Source organism: Lithobates pipiens, unplaced genomic scaffold (genome assembly GCF_037356315.1).
Source record: "Lithobates pipiens isolate NorthernLeopardFrog02 unplaced genomic scaffold, aLitPip1_a1.2 Scaffold_8, whole genome shotgun sequence".
Classification (NCBI taxonomy): Eukaryota; Metazoa; Chordata; class Amphibia; order Anura; family Ranidae; genus Lithobates; species Lithobates pipiens.
Genome location: NW_027507903.1, coordinates 637,513,568 through 637,531,687, shown reverse-complemented (window position 1 = coordinate 637,531,687; position 18,120 = coordinate 637,513,568). Strand labels below are relative to the sequence as shown.

General features: G+C 46.6%; 1 pseudogene; it reads right to left on the bottom strand.

Moving 5' to 3' along the window:
- Positions 1 to 685: 685 nt before the first annotated feature.
- LOC143964147 (proteinase-activated receptor 1 pseudogene) lies at positions 686 to 1,821 on the bottom strand (annotated as a pseudogene).
- Between the last annotated feature and the right edge of the window lie 16,299 nt (positions 1,822 to 18,120).

Here is an 18,120-nt window from a genome sequence, read left to right as displayed (position 1 = left end):
CTGGATCAGATATTTTTTTTTACCTTGATATGAATATTTATACCATAGGCCCAGTCCTCTATAACTGCGTTATTGGGTAACTGGTAGATATGTCGATACAGGGTGTTGTATATATGTTGTTTATATGTTTTTTAATTATGTTGTAATAAAATGTATACATTTTTACTGATTCTCTCTCTCATTGTGTGCTCACAAAGTCTGCAAATTTTTTGACTTGGTCAATCCTTGAATATATATTTTGGATGTTGTCATGGTGAGGATCTTCCCTACTCATGAAGAAAGGAAGAAAGCCATTAACCGGGTGCTGTTAGAGGGACATCGGTCCCCTTAGTGCCCACCAGTGCTGCTAATCAGTGCCCACCAATGCTGCTAATTAATGCCCACCATTGTCATCTATCAGTGTCCATCAGTACTGCTAATTAGTGCCCACCATGGATACCTATCAATGCTCATCAGTACTGCCAATAATTGCCTCATCAGTGTCACTTATAAGTGCTGCCTATCAGTGCCCATCAGGGTTGCCTATCAATTCCACCTTTCAGTGCAATCTACTAGTGTCCATCAGTGCAGCCTTGTCACCGTGCATCAGCGAAGGAGAAACATTACCTGTTTCCAAAATTTTATAATAAACTATTGAAAGTTATTTTTTTCAAAATTTTGTTCATTTTACATTTATTTAGCCAAAAAATAAAACGCAGTGGTGATTAAATACGATCAAAAGAAAGCCCTGTTTGTGTGAAAAAAATGCTAAAAAAGTCAGATGGGTACGGTGCTGCATGACCGCACAATTTTCATTCAAAGTAGGAGAGCGCTGAAAGCTGCAAATTGGCCTGGGCAAGAAGGGAGTATAAGTGCCCAGTAAGCTAGTGGTTAAAGAGAGCTTTCGGTTGTCCGTTCGTTGTTTATAGGGTTCTGTTTTTGCTTTACAGCAGGGCGATAATCTTTCTTATGACAGAGCAAGCTGTAGACGTATCTCCGACAATCAGAGGATGCTAAATAATAGATAAGAGGATCCAAACAACAGTTTATGCTGCTGATACTAGCACAGAGGATGTAGATATAATGCAGAGAGCCTTCCGAATACGCAAACAACTTCACATAGTGGATAAAATAGAGGACATTGGTGGGGCCAAAGCAAAGGACAAACACACTCAGCACAACCACGGATAGACGGATAGCTCGTAATCTCTTATGGGTGCGATCAAATTTGGATCTACTGAGAATGTGGATGGTTCCAATGTAACAGAAAGCTGTAATGAATAATGGTAGGAAAAAGAAAAGTGAGATAAGAGTGGTGAAATAGTAAAAATAATAACCACGACGAACATAAACGTTCTTATTATCATGACACGTTGTGATATTTAGCATACGAACTGATTGTCTATATATGAGAAGGGGCACAGTGCTGGCCAATGAGATGACCCAGATGACACCACACACCAGCCAGGCTCGGGTCACAGTGCGCCAGGGGAGAGACCTCATCGGGTAGACTACGGCCAGGAAACGGTCCACGCTGATACTTGTCATGAGTAGGATGGAGCAGTACATGTTACAGTAATATGCCGCCATGACAAAGCGACACATTCCATCTCCGATGAGCCAATTATTTTCTAAAAATCGGTAGACAATTTGAAAAGGCAGGACGCTAACGAAGAGAACATCTGCAGTGGCGAGGTTCAGCATGTAGACCACTGCCGGCTTCCTGACCTTCATCTTCACCAGGAATATGATAATGGCCATGATATTGAGAGGAAGAGCCATGAGGAACACAACAGTATAGATCAGCGGGGTAAGCATGTTTACAATCCAATTTTTTTTTTGAGATTTCCACACTGGAAGATAAAAACATAATATTTCTATCAATAACTAAACTGGATAACATATATCTTTTTTATTTTTTTTAAGATTAAAATACATATTTAAGAGAGCAATGCATACTGCATAGAAAGAAAAAACACTTGAAAATGTGCAATCAGTGGGGCATGTCTGGTCGGCCATCTAGATGGCTGCATCTATCGGAGCTCTGGCTGTATAGAGAGCTTCTGTGGTACACAGCAACACATGGAGCAGCTTAGACCGTCTCTCAGAGAGTCTGCTATACGCTTGTCACCTAAAAAACAACTTATTTCACATGTAGATAGGCATGTAATCAAGATATCTTTCCCTCCTCCTCCTAACAATTTTACTTTTCTCTATTCTCTTATACATCTTCTCTCATTTACCCTTTCCTCTTTATACCCTTCCCCCCTTTTTTTTCTCTCTCCCCCTTACCTTCTTATCCTCCCTCTCCTCACCTGCCTCAGACCTATACACCCCCCTGCTCCTTCTACATCCTACCCTCACCCTTATCCTTTCTTTCCTTTCTTCTTTTACCCATCTTCGGAAGCTGGTGGCAATCTGCCACTTCTAGGAAATAGAATCGGTGATCTCCACTCCCTTTTCTTAATCTTCCTCCCAGTAGTATAAATTGAAGGTTGATGGACTTAGGTCACTGACTTGTTTCAAACCAGTAGGCAAGATAGCATTGTGCTACCTAGCCCTTTTTCCTGGATCACACAAACCAACGGGCAGTTCCAGAACTGAGATTCTTTATAATTAGGAACTGGTCCGGTGTCCTGGATTGTTTAGGCCTTGGACCTCTTTTGTGACTTTAACTGTGGCTCTATCAAATATACTTTATTTCATTAATAACAAAAAGATTATAATACTCTTTCGTGAGGTTTTAGCTATCCATATCAATATTTTGAATGTTCTATTTTGTACCTCTTTTCTATATCTGTATAACTGGCTTCCATGCTTAGATTGGCACCAGTACTACCTGTTAGACATGTGCAATTCCTTTCGGTCAGAATGAAAATTCAGACAAATTATTGGTTATTTAGGGATTTGGATGTATCTGAATCTTTGAATTAAATAGTAACAAACAGTAATGAATTTCATTGAAATTCTTTAAAATTTGTTTTGTTTATTCGTTTTCAAATGAAATCCAACTTATTAGAATGACTAGAATTTGGATTGGTCGAAAAATAATTGACCAATTTGAATTCTGTGTGAAGATTAGCTGGTTATTAAGCAGGGGGACAGGAAGCAGGCCGACCACGCCCTTAACAAGCATGAGTCATCACCTGTCAGCAGGCTTCCCTGCAAATGGCATGCCCCCCCCCCCCCCGTCCATACCAGGCCCTTCAGGTCTACGTCCAGTTGAAGCTATGTGATGCCACGTTGCGAAACGCGTTGACGTTTGTGTGGATAGTAGGCGCCCTTCTGGGCATGAATCAAAGTATTAGCAGTTTGGATCGGAAATATGGAATATCTGAATGAATGAACATCTGAACAGACACCTGGTTGAAAGGCTTTCGGTGCAGCTGATTGCAAAAGACCCTGGAGTGGATTCAGTATAACAGAGGTGGTGAGACTTGGATGTTATAAAACAAGTGGTGAAAGATCCTACACACATTTATTGGACTTTTGATCGACTAAAATCGTTTGTGGAGAAAGATTGCATCCAAGTATTCAGCTTGTTTGATGAACTGCCTGAGAATCTCATATATATATATACTGACACAGCAAATCAGAGTGAAATCCCCAGGATATGGTAAGCCAGTGTGTCTGAGAACCATTCATTTTTGGTGCAAGGCATTTTTTATGGAATTGCTGGATATATGGAACTTTAAAACAGTCACAGTATTATAGGAAAGTCTGACATGTGTGACAAATAGTGCACTTGAAATACGACTGAGTTTGAATATAATCAATTCACTGCCACTGATTGTTACATTTTCAGTATTGACTGTCATTTATGCCGCTGCTTGCAAAAGGCTAAAAGTGAAGGTGAAGGCTTCAACATGTCAGTTTTAGGTTTGCTATACTCGGCTGCAAGAGATTAAGAAGGAGACTCAGAGCTATAATAATTGACTGAACTAACTGAGAGATCTTAATGAGACTTTTATAATCACAAGCCAGTGATTTTCCTATTTCTATTAAAGATTAAATGTAGATTTAATGGAGGTACTAGTGAGAGATCAGGACTCAGGGGAGGGCTGGGCTGGGGGGCAGGGATGCAATTGCCCCCTGGGCTGCTCTGATATGCTGTGGCAAAGGCTGCTGTGCCATCAGTCCAAGAGCACACATGCGCAGATCTTGAGCTGGCCGAGTCCAGTACTGTGATCCAGCGATGTCTTCATTTCAGGGCTGACAGTCTGTGTTACACAGCACAGCCTCGCCCAGCCCCTCCCTCCTCCACACCATTGGCTGGCAGAGGCAGGACCTGCTTCTTTCCCCGCCCACACTCCGGGACAGCAAAGTTCAATCTGAGCAGTCGGCTGGAATCCAGTGAGGCTCCTGGGAGGCTGAGACCATCCAAGTAAGTGAACTCCTCCTCCCTCCCCCACTCTGCAGCCAAAGAGTTTTTTTTTTTTTTTTCTAGCAGCCTGAGCAGTACCTTCTTGGTGGTATGATGTGGGCTCACACTGGAGTGCTGCGGTTTGGCTGCAGTGCTGGTGTCCTGGCAGTCTTCCTGCATGTTGCCCCTGGTCCCATAGAGTTTGCACATTTTTACTGCATGTTCTGAAAGTGCACAAAACATCCTGCATGCTGCATCTTTGGTGCAATTCCAGAAAATGCAGAAAAAATGTGCAACCTAAAAGAAGTCTAGGGGACTGTGAAAGCCACCAGTACACTCGCACTGCAGCACACTAAAGGCTTGTATTCACTTGCAGCAGCCACTCCTCTAAAAAGTGATCCATGCTCAGGTCACTTTTCAGAGGCATTTGACAGGCAGTGAGGAGTTGATATCACATTTCATCCCTGCCTGTTTTAACCCTCTAAATGCAAATCCCAGCAGGTAATTATACGGTTCACTTTGAACTCCACCTCATTTCCATTACTCTCTGTAGGTATTAGATGTGCTCTCACCTTATTGTTTGCACATCTAATATCCAAGGGTACTTTCACACTGGGGCGGTGTGGGCAGTAGTGGTAAAGCATTGCTCGTTTTAGTAGCGCTAGCGGGGCACTTTTAAAACCCACTAGCAGCTCAAGAAAGAGTTAAAACCGCCTGTGTTGCTCATTTCAATGGGCAGGGCACCTCTCCCAAACTGCCCTAATAATGCTGCTTGCAGGACTTTTCAGAATGTCCTACAAGCGCACCGCCCCAGTTTGAGAGCACTCGGGGGCTTTCACACTGGGGTGGCATGAGAGGCAGTTTACAGGCGCTATTTTTAGCACTAAAACGCCTGTAAAGCGCCTTCAGTGTGAAAGGACCCTAAAAAGAGTTCTGGAAATAAGGTGGATTTCAAAGTGAATTTCTACACCTAAGGCCGCGTACACACGCGGGGACTGTTCGCTCAACTTTGTCCGCTGAACAGTGTTTCGGCGGACAGTCCGCTCGTGTGTGGGCTTTCAGCGGACAGTTTCAGCGGACAGTCTGCTGAACAAAGTTTTTCGGAAATTCCGAAAAACTGTCCGCTGAAACTTTGATTCAGCGAACAGTCCCCTCGTGTGTAGGCTTGTTCGTCAAACTAAGTTCCGCGCATGCTCAGAAAGGATTTACACGCCGAAGTTTGCATTGCAGTGTATAGGACGTCGTTTTCTAGTCCCGTCGTACGTGCCGTTCACGTCATCGCGCATGGTTTCAGCGGACTGTTCGTTCGTCGTGTGTGGGCAAGTCCGTCCATGCTAATTTTGAGCGGACTGTCCGCTGAAACTGTTTGACGGACAAAGTTGAGCGAACAGTCCGCCCGTGTGTACGCGGCCTAAGTGGAGCGCTCCTTTCAGAAGATTTGAGGATATTATTAAACAGAGACTGGTGGACTTAGGCCACCATAGCCAGATTGAAATTCTGCCTGTTCAGCAGAAATTTCAATCAATCTATGTGCAGACTGGCTGCACAGAATTCGATCTATCAACTGACAATACAACCAGCTTGTCTTTATTTCTTTTTTTTGTGATCACTGCTGGCTGCTAAGCTGCCGGCAGCGATCACTGTATTCTGATGGCTTGAAAACTTTCACCTCAGAGCATACACCCACACACGGCTCTTATGGATGCTTAGTAAATCAAGTGCCAGGCTTCACTAGCATTACACCTGTGTGACTGCGACCAAGTCTGGGCACAAGCTAGCACAGGCTCCTGGAAACATGCGAAGGGTGGCCAGTAAGAGGAGAGCTGGGAAATGACATTACTTGCCTCATATCCCTGCCACTCCTAAACCTGCTCCACTGCAGCACCAGGCCCACAATGCCCTTAATCTGACTGGTGCCCCAGGGTGTGAACCTGCATGTGCTTTTCTCACTACCCGCAATTGACACAGGAGGAGCCTGCACCCTGGTTAATATGGTGGTCATGCCAGGGAGAAAGCAGGACTTGCATGTTTAGCCTGCTGAACTCGCTGTGACTCTCGGCTACTCTGCTTGCTTGGCTTGCCCAGTGGTGTGGTGCTCACTCACCAGAGAAGCTCCAGATTCCACAGGTAGCACTTAGTGTGGCGGCAGTGACAGAACAGTCTTTAGTCTTCACCTTCCTGTAGTCTTATTGGTCTTTGTACTGGGTGTGGGGAAGGGGCAAGCTCTTTTTTTCAGTCTCTCTGGGGCAATCATGCAGTCTCTCTCTGGGAGACTGCTCCAAAATGATTGCCCCCACAGAGAGTGACTGCTTCACACTGCCCACACAGGGAGTAACTGCTTCACACTGCCTGCACAGAGAGAGAGACCGCTTCACACTGCCTGCACAGAGAGAGTGACCGCTTCACACTGTCCACACAGAGAGTGACCGCTTCACACTGCCTGCACAGAGAGTGACCGCTTCACACTGCCCGCACAGAGAGTGACCGCTTCACACTGCCCGCACAGAGAGTGACCGCTTCACACTGCCCACACAGAGAGTGACCGCTTCACACTGCCCGCACAGAGAGTGACCGCTTCACACTGCCCGCACAGAGAGTGACCGCTTCACACTGCCCACACAGAGAGTGACCGCTTCACACTGCCCGCACAGAGAGTGACCGCTTCACACTGCCCACACAGAGAGTGACCGCTTCACACTGCCCACACAGAGAGTGACTGCTTCACACTGCCCGCACAGAGAGTGACCGCTTCACACTGCCCGCACAGAGAGTGACCGCTTCACACTGCCCACACAGAGAGTGACCGCTTCACACTGCCTGCACAGAGAGTGACTGCTTCACACTGCCTACACAGAGAGTGACCGCTTCACACTGCCTACACAGAGAGCGACTGCTTCACACTGCCCACACAGGGAGTGACCGCTTTACACTGCCTGCACAGAGAGAGTGACCGCTTCACACTGCCTGCACCAGAGAGAGTGACCGCTTCACACTGCCCACACAGAGAGTGATCGCTTCACACTGCCCGCACAGAGAGTGACCGCTTCACACTGCCCGCACAGAGAGTGACCGCTTCACACTGCCCGCACAGAGAGTGACTGCATCACACTGCCCACACAGAGAGTGACCGCTTCACACTGCCCACACAGAGAGTGACCGCTTCACACTGCCCGCACAGAGAGTGACCGCTTCACACTGCCTGCACAGAGAGTGACCGCTTCACACTGCCCACACAGAGAGTGACTGCTTCACACTGCCTGCACAGAGAGTGACTGCTTCACACTTCCTACACAGAGAGCGACTGCTTCACACTGCCCACACAGAGAGTGACCGCTTCACACTGCCTACACAGAGAGCGACTGCTTCACACTGCCCACACAGGGAGTGACCGCTTTACACTGCCTGCACAGAGAGAGTGACCGCTTCACACTGCCTGCACCAGAGAGAGTGACCGCTTCACACTGCCCACACAGAGAGTGACCGCTTCACACTGCCCGCACAGAGAGTGATCGCTTCACACTGCCCGCACAGAGAGTGACCGCTTCACACTGCCCGCACAGAGAGTGACCGCTTCACACTGCCCGCACAGAGAGTGACTGCATCACACTGCCCACACAGAGAGTGACCGCTTCACACTGCCCACACAGAGAGTGACCGCTTCACACTGCCCGCACAGAGAGTGACCGCTTCACACTGCCTGCACAGAGAGTGAGCGCTTCACACTGCCCACACAGAGAGTGACTGCTTCACACTGCCTGCACAGAGAGTGACTGCTTCACACTTCCTACACAGAGAGCGACTGCTTCACACTGCCCACACAGAGAGTGACCGCTTCACACTGCCTACACAGAGAGCGACTGCTTCACACTGCCCACACAGAGAGTGACCGCTTCACACTGCCCGCACAGAGAGTGACCGCTTCACACTGCCCACACAGAGAGTGACCGCTTCACACTGCCCACACAGAGAGTGACTGCTTCACACTGCCTGCACAGAGAGTGACCGCTTCACACTGCCTGCACAGAGAGTGACCGCTTCACACTGCCTGCACAGAGAGTGACAGCTTCACACTGCCTGCACAGAGAGTGACCGCTTCACACTGCCCACACAGAGATTGACTGCTTCACACTGCCCTCACAGAGAGTGACCGCTTCACACTGCCTACACAGAGAGTGACCGCTTCACACTGCCTGCACAGAGAGTGACCGCTTCACACTGCCTGCACAGAGAGTGACCGCTTCACACTGCCTGCACAGAGAGTGACCGCTTCACACTGCCCACACAGAGATTGACTGCTTCACACTGCCCTCACAGGGAGTGACCGCTTCACACTGCCTGCACAGAGAGTGACGGCTTCACACTGCCCACACAGAGAGTGACGGCTTCACACTGCCCGCACAGAGAGTGAAGCCTTCACACTACCCGCACAGAGAGTGACTGCTTCACACTGGCCACACAGAGAGTGACCGCTTCACACTGCCTACACAGAGAGTGACTGCTTCACACTGGCCGCACAGAGAGTGACCGCTTCACACTGCCTACACAGAGAGTGACTGCTTCACACTGCCTGCACAGAGAGCGACAGCTTCACACTGCCTACACAGAGAGTGACTGCTTCACACTGCCTACACAGAGAGTGACCGCTTCACACTGCCCGCACAGAGAGTGACCGCTTCACACTGTCCGCACAGGGAGTGACCGCTTCACACTGCCCGCACAGAGAGTGACCGCTTTACACTGCCCGCATAGAGAGTGACTGCTTCACACTGCCTACACAGAGAGTGACTGCTTCACACTGCCTGCACAGAGAGTGACTGCTTCACACTGCCTACACAGAGAGTGACCGCTTCACACTGCCTACACAGAGAGCGACTGCTTCACACTGCCCACACAGAGAGTGACGGCTTCACACTGCCCGCACAGAGAGTGAAGCCTTCACACTACCCGCACAGAGAGTGACTGCTTCACACTGGCCACACAGAGAGTGACCGCTTCACACTGCCTACACAGAGAGTGACCGCTTCACACTGCCTACACAGAGAGTGACTGCTTCACACTGCCTGCACAGATAGTGACTGCTTCACACTGCCTACACAGAGAGTGACCGCTTCACACTGCCTACACAGAGAGCGACTGCTTCACACTGCCCGCACAGAGAGTGACTGCTTCACACTGCCTACACAGAGAGTGACTGCTTCACACTGCCCGCACAGAGAGTGACCGCTTCACACTGCCCGCACAGAGAGTGACCGCTTTACACTGCCCGCATAGAGAGTGACTGCTTCACACTGCCTACACAGAGAGTGACTGCTTCACACTGCCTGCACAGAGAGTGACTGCTTCACACTGCCTACACAGAGAGTGACTGCTTCACACTGCCTGCACAGAGAGTGACTGCTTCACACTGCCTACACAGAGAGTGACCGCTTCACACTGCCTACACAGAGAGTGACTGCTTCACACTGCCCGCACAGAGAGTGACCGCTTCACACTGCCCGCACAGAGAGTGACCGCTTCACACTGCCTGCACAGAGAGTGACCGCTTCACACTGCCTACACAGAGAGTGACCGCTTCACACTGCCTACACAGAGAGTGACCGCTTTACACTGCCCGCATAGAGAGTGACTGCTTCACACTGCCTGCACACAGAGAGTGACCGCTTCACACTGCCTACACAGAGAGTGACCGCTTTACACTGCCCGCATAGAGAGTGACTGCTTCACACTGCCTGCACACAGAGAGTGACTGCTTCATACTGCCTATACAGAGAGTGACCACTTCACACTGCCCACACAGAATGAGACCGCTTCACACTGCCTGCACAGAGAGAGTGACCGGCAGTGTCAAGCAGTCTCTCTCTCTCTCTGGGGAAATGTGGAGCAGTCTCCCTCCCTCTCTGTACGGGAAATGTGGTGTAGATAGATGGTCAGCTGATTCTGGGGTTCAATGGGCCACTTGACTGGACTTGCCCCCCAGGCCTAAGGCTACCAGCCCTCCCCTGTCAGGACTGGTGATTGCTCATAATTATTTCCATCTCCAATTACTGCTACCTTGATGACCATACATGTGCAGATTTCTGAGAGATTTTTATCTCATGCTTCCTAATAGAAGCGTAATATTGGAACCGCTGAATATATGGAACTTTCAGTCACAGTATCATAGGAAAGCCGGACATGTGTGATAAATAGTGCACTTTAAATACAACAGGTGTTTCAATTCACTGCCATTGATTGTTACATTTTCAGTATTGTCTGTCATTTATGCCACTGCTTACAAAAGGATGAAAGTGAAGACTTCAGGTTTGCTACACTTTTGCTATAAGTGATTAAGTAGAAGGAGACTCAGAGTTATAATAAATTGATTGAACTAACTGAGAGATCTTCATGAGACTGTTATAATCACGAACCTGAGATATCCCTATTTTCAACCAAAGAGAATTGTTATGTAGGTTAAATGGAGGTACTAATGAGAAATTAGGACCGTTGTCTGGTCATAATTATCCCCATTTCCAAACACTGCTACTTTGATGACCATACATGTGCAGATTTCCGAGAGATTTTTATCTCATGCTTCTAAATAGAAGCGTATTATTGGTACAATTTGATCATACTCGGTATATCTCCACATGTATGGCCATAGGAGGCGCCTCTATCTGTTATATTGTTGTATGTATGAGTATGTTTGTCTGGTTTTGATTGTTGAAAGTCAGGGGGTATGAACTGTGCGGATAAGGATGATCTTTGGGTCATCTTTGGTTAATGTTGTGTAAACATCTAGGATCGATTGATGCTATTCAATCAAGGTTTATTGTTTTATGTATAGAAAGAAATAAAAAATATTTTTGATACTAAATCAAATGTCCTATGTGTTCACTGAAACCTAAGGTAGCTACTTTTCTTTTCTCCTGGTGTTGGTACGCAAGTTAAAAGCGGGACACAACAGCAGGGGAAAAGTTTCTTTTCTTTCTTTTTTTCTGACTATATGTTAGCTACGGCTTCGGCCTTGTAGACTCTGAGGAATGACATAAGGACTTATTTCTTTAAGAGGGGCCCACTGCCACTATTTGGATTTATTCGGTAGTGACAGTGGATATGGTCATGTAATGGTATAAATACTGATATGCATATACCCCATGCCAAAATAAGAAAAGAAAACAATGTGGGATCCCCCCAAATCCATAAGAGACCCTTATAAGAGCAGGTCAGGAAAAGGGGGGGTGAGCAAGAAAATGGGGGGTGGGATCTGGGGGGCCCCTTGTTAAAAGGGGCTTCCAGATTCCGATAAGCCCCCTGCCCACAGATACCGACAACCACTGGCCACAGTTGTGGGGATGAGGCCCTTGTCCCCATGGGAACAAGGTGCTTTAGGGCGTGGGGGCAGAGCCCATGTTGAGGGCATGTGACCTGGTATGGTTGGCAGGGCGCTCGCATTCCCTATTTAAAAAAAAAAAAAGTTGGTGTGGGGTTCCCCTAAAATCCATTTGAGGGGCATGCCATTTTTGTTTTAACAATTTTCTATTGTGGCATTCTTTTCTTTAAATGTATCTGTTAGTGGGGAAGCCCGCTGAGAGATGATGAGTCATGGTTGTTCGGGCGCCGGGCAGTCAGTTTCCCAGCCCACTGCTTAACAACCAGCTATTCTTCCGATCCAAATTCTAATCATTCGGAAAAGTTGTAATTCGTTAGAAAATTTATAAATGAAACAAATGTTTTTTTTTTTTTTACAAACAATAAAGTGTTTTATTGAAAACAACAAGGACAAATTACATAATAAACATTTCCAAGACAGCAAGACAGCTGTACATATCACAATTTTGGCAGAACAGATTCCATCAGGGAAAAGTGAGATACAATTACATGACAGTGTTACAAATTGCAGTAAGGTATATAATCCGGTTACATGTAAACAGCAGCAAACTCTTTTGGTACATAGGTGTGTCACTTATCATGTGTTTAGTTCTGACTTTGTACACGGAAGAGAAACAACTATTCAGTGCGGGTTTTTACACCGATGGCTCTTTGCAGGTGGCGGCATTATCCAGCCAAGTGTCCCATACTTCCCCATACTTGGCCTGACATCCTCTATGAGCGTAGACCTCCTTCTTACAAGGAAGAACCTTATTAATAGCAGATATCCACTCTTGCAGTGTTGGGGGCAGAGCCTGAAGCCATCACCTTGTTAGCCATGTAGAGTAATTCTTGGAGGAATATTTTATGGAATTTGTCCGAGTCTGGGTCGGGGAATATCCCCAGTATGCATTGTTTGGGACATGGCGTCAGGGGTGAGCCCATCTTGTCATGGATGAACTTCATGATGTGGGTCCAATAGTCCTGTATCACTGGGCATAGCCATAAAATATGAAAGAAGGTGCTACCGGGGCTGCTGCATCTGGGACAAAGGGGGCTGTAGTTTGGCTTGTATTTTGCTATTCGGGTCGGTGTCAAGTACGTTCTGTGTAGAATATATATTTGCACAAGGCGGTCAGATAGCCTGGTGGAAACCTTTTTTGCAAGTGCCTCCTCCCACTCATCATCCTCCAGCTCCCCCACATCCCCAGAACATCGCTCCTTCAACTTGTATGCCAGGGATACTGCTTGAGGTCTGAGGAGTAAATTATATAGCGTTGAAGTTAGTTTTTGGTGGTCCTGTCCTGCAATAATGCCAACAATGTCTAAACGCTCTACATTAGTCTCACGAAATTGTATCTGCAGAGCATAGCGGCGCTGGAGGTAGCGGAAATGCATAGAAATCAAACCCTTACTTGAGTTGTTGGAACGATTTCTGTGCGCCCCCTGATATGCATCAGACAGATACCTCACCCCCCCATTTAAGGCATACAGTGTGGTCAGGTAACCTCAGCAGTTCCCCCAGGCCAGGGTTGTTCCATAGGGGCGTTTGAGAGTGTGTGAGTGGGAGGTTTAGCCTGTGTATCACCACCTCTCAAACCCTGCAATGGTGGTACAGTAGCCCCTTCCTATCTCCTAGCATCCCTCCATCAGTATGATCACTAAGGATAATTGAAAAGGGTGGGTAATTCCTTGGGCGTGGGAAGAACATATCAGTGCCAGGTAACGGTCCCTGTCATTATCCAGATTATAGAGGTGAGAAAGGTGTGCCTCTAAGTAATAGAGATTAAAGTCAGGCAAGGACGTTCCACCCAGCTCAGTAGGTTTTTTCAATGATTGCCATGATAATTTGTGACAGTTAGTACCTCAGACGAAGGAATTGAGGAGAGCTTCAATAGATTTAAATATTCTGAGGGGCAAGTAAATGGGGGCATGCCAGAGACATACAAAAATCCAGTGAGGAGAAACATTTTAATTAAATTAATCCTCCTCATCACCCCTATGGGTAGTTTAGCCCATGTCTGAGTTTTTGTTTTCATATTTGCTATAAGGGGTTCTATATTTAATCTAACAAAGTCTCTTGGAGAGCGAGTAACCGTGATACCCAAGTATTTCATAGCGCTCACTCTGAGGAGCGGGGAGGGAGCCTGCAGTGCTGTAGGGGCCCCTATATCTATGGGGAGTATCTGGGACTTATCCCAATTGATTCGCAGTCCAGAGTAGTTGCCAAAGGACTGAATGGTTTTGAGGGCAGCCTGAAGGGATGAGCCTGTATCAGCCAAGTAAAGCAGCATGTCATCTGCATAGAAGCTAACCCTCTCTTCCAGATCTCCATGCTGCAAACCCCTTATTCCCGGGTGAACTCTAAGGGCAGTAGCCAGGGGTTCTAGGGCAAGGGTGTATAGTAGTGGAGATAGAGGGCACCCCTGGCGCATACCTCTAGAAAGAGGAAATGACTCAGAGATCCTCCCAATAATCAAGATCCTAGCACAAGGGTTCCGATAGAGGAATAAAGCGTGGTCCAAAACCAAATCATGACAAGCATTTCCAAAGGTACCTCCATTCGACAGAATCAAATGCTTTAGCGGTGTCGAGAGACACCACCGCCCTAGAGCCCATTTGATCATGTCGAATGTTCATGTGGAGTCTCATCAAATTGTAAGCTGTATTTTTGGCAGGCATAAACCTGGTTTGATCGGGGTGAATTAACGCGGAAATCATTGTGTTCAAGCGTATTGCAAGAACCTTGGCCAGGATCTTGATGTCAAGTTGGAGCAAGGAAATTGGACGATATGACTCAGAGAGCTCTGGATTTTTACCCGGCTTGGGAATGAGCACAATATAAGCTTCACTCATGGAGGGGGGCAGGGTTTCAGACTCATAGTTACATAGTTAGTCAGGTTGAAAAAAGACACAAGTCCATCCAGTTCAACCACACAAAAAAAAAAAAAATATATATATATATATATATATATATATATATATATATATATATATATATCATACCAGCCCATATACCCAATTCTATACCCACAGTTGATCCAGAGGAAGGCAAAAAACCCCAGCAGAGCATGATCCAATTTGCTAAAGCAGGAGAAAAAATTCCTTCCTGATCCCCCGAGAGGCAATCGGATTTTCCCCGGATCAACTTTCCCTATAAATGTTAGTACCCAGTTATATTATGTACACAAATAATCCAGGCCTTTCTTAAAGCAATCCACTGAGCTGGCCATAACCATCTCTGCAGGGAGTCTATTCCACATTTTCACAGCTCTTACTGTGAAGAAACCTTTCCGTATTTGGAGATGAAATCTCTTTTCCTCTAGATGTAAAGAGTGCCCCCTTGTCCTCTTTGTTGACTGTAAAGCGAATAACTCAACACCAAGTTCACTAAAATATATATGAATATAGATCATGGAGTTTTGGAACTAAGGTCTCAGCGTACGCCGCATAAAATCCAAGGGGGGGGGGGGGGGCATCTGACCCAGGCGCCTTGAAGGGGGTTAAATAGGGACATTGCCCTTAATATCTCGTCTGTAGTAATGGGAGCTTCCAACATCTCAACCTGGGACTGTGTGAGGACTGGTAAGTCTATGCCATTTAGCAGTGTGGCTATTTCCCCCTCAGAGCCACCTGCAGCCGGCGAGTATAGGGTTGCATAAAACAATCGGAATTCTCCAGCCACCTTGTCTGGATCAGTGAGAATGGCACCACTGGAGGCTTGTGATCCAAGTGAGCCAGATAAGCCAGCAAACATCCCGATCATTCTCCACACTCGAATGACCTCTGCCCGATGTAAAATATTTTCCTTTCAGCTTTTTCAAAGTGAAGATTGCTCACCACCCTGGATTGCAGTTTTAGCCGATCGGCTGTGGTGGGAGAGGGGTTGTCAGTGAATTTGCATTTCGCATTTACTGGAGACCGTTCCGCCTGTTCCACTACCCACGACAAGGCTTTATGGTATCTGGAGGTGTGCTGGGATAGATATAAGCGGGCATGGGACTTGAAGCAGTCCCATACCATTTCAAGTGGCGCAGTGTTTCTGTTATTTACCTGCCCCCTCTAGACCCGGGACCACCCCCAGCCAAAAGGGATTAAGCTTCCAAGTGTAGGATGTGGGGGGTGCGTCCAGACTGAGCTCAATCCAATAAGAGGCATGATCAGAGATAATGAGGGGATTAAATTCAACATTGCCTAATCTGGGAAGGAGGGTGCGAGACACAAATATATAATTGATACGTGACATGGTGTTATGCGTTGCTGAAAATCATGAGTATTGTCTGTCTGAGGGGTAGCGGTGTCGCCATGTGTCCACTAAGGCAAGGTCTTATAGAATAAAAGAAAAAAATTACTGCGCTCCTCATCTAAAAGATTAAAAAAACAAAAACCCAGTTACAGCTGCAGCTATCAGGATGTGATACACATCCAAAATACAATGCATATAGAGACCAAAATTAGCTGTGCTACCTACCCCCACTGAGGCTATTACTGTTTGTGCAAGGAAATGAAAATTAATCAGATAATTCCAATAGATTAAGTGAAATCAGCTAGAACAATTCATATACAATAAAATTTAAGTGATAAATGCTAAAAAATTAAATATGATTAAATTAATATAGTGATTAATAACAGTTGATTATATTCAAAAAGTGAATACATAATTATAAATGAATAAATACATTCATTAATTATTGACTATAAGTAAACCAATTTAAATTAATTATTTAAATTGGCTCTTGGAGGGGACTGAATGCGAGCCTCTTGCCTTGTGATTATGGGCCCTCGCATTTTGGGGAACGGTGCTCTTTGTGAGCTGTATGCCTGGGGACCACTGAGGTGGTGTTACTTGGATTCAGGTCCGTGCCCCCCCCAAGACACATAGACTCTGGATATGTAAATGCCATGTTAGCAATAGACTGAATCACACTATCGGGACACAAACTCTTAGATGCTAATATCATCACCTCCAGCCACCTGTCTGTATCTTGTATAATGTAAATGAGTCTAGTCTGGCTTGACACAGATTCTAAACAGTATTTCACCTATTGTTGTTTTGTTGTTTGTGCTAATTAACCTGCAATTGAATTGTTAGTGAGCTAGGAGCCGAAAAGTCTTATCCCTCAGTCATCTAGTCTGAGTGTTGATTTAGATAATTAGCTCATGCTAATTAGGTTAGGTTTTAGTCACCCCACTGTATATATTTTATGTGAGATCTCAAATAAAGGTCATTCCTGATGTCCTCCAACACTGGTGTCGTCTAGTTCTTGGGGGTTCCTATAGCCAGATCCATTGGACTTGTGTTCCAGGACTTAGGAAGCGGTATATAGACGGAAACACTCAATCGGAGTGTGGGGGACGTTCCGTCACAGTGGGGGTACATAAATGGCCATAATTAATAGTTCCAGCCCATTTACCCTGGTGTGTAGAAATAAGTAACTGCCCTAAGGGCCGGTTCACACTGCAGGCGAGGCGAGGCGACTCCGACTTGCCTCGCCGCGACCTGCCGCGGCCTCAGCGGCGACTTGCAAATGACTTCTGTATAGAAGTCAATGCAAGTCGCCCCGAGGTCGCCCAAAAGTAGTACAGGAACCTTTTTTCTGAGTCGGAGCGACTCGAGTCGCTCCTCTCAGAACGGTTCCATTGTACAGAACGGGGGCGACTTGCGAGAGCGAGGCGTGTCGCCTCGCATCGCCCGCTGTGTGAACCGGCTCTAAGGGTCTGACTTAATTAAAAATGGAGTCAATTGTGTTGTCTTAGCCACCAGAATGGCTACACCTCTAGAGTTGTTGGTGTGTGGGGCCTGATACACCTAGCCCACCCATGTTTTTGTGGGTGTCATCAAAATTTGACCTGTCAGGTGAGTTTCCACCAGTACCATGACATTCGCCCTTTGCTTTTCTAAGTATGAGAGGACTGCCCCATGCTTCATTCTGTCCCTGATTCCCCTGACATTTCAGGTAATACACTTCAGATTAAACGTAGCAGTGGGTGTATATATTGGCTTCTCCAGCCACCGCGCCCCACGTGCGGCCACCCCAATCCCCCCCAACATGGGGGGCCTGCGGCACTGCCCACCGGGCATGCAGGGGACAGAGAATAGAGACTACCATCCACATCCCGCAAATCCCTGCCACTTACCAGCATGCAATAGGTCTTCATACTGAAGTTCACTCCTGTCTGCCAAATACCATTTTCATTCTGCTGTCTAGAACACCAATACCTTAAAATAACAGTAAACCAAACACTAAACATAGTCAAAACTTTTGTGAATGCACTGTTCTGACCGGCCTCATGGTGCAGTGGAATAGGGGCTGCCATGGTGCACCAGGATTGGGCAGAGCAGGGAAACCTTCCTTGTAACTTAAAACTTAGGTTACAATCAATTTTGAGGCCAATTAGGCTCATGTAGCCCCTTAAGTCTAGTGGGGCGA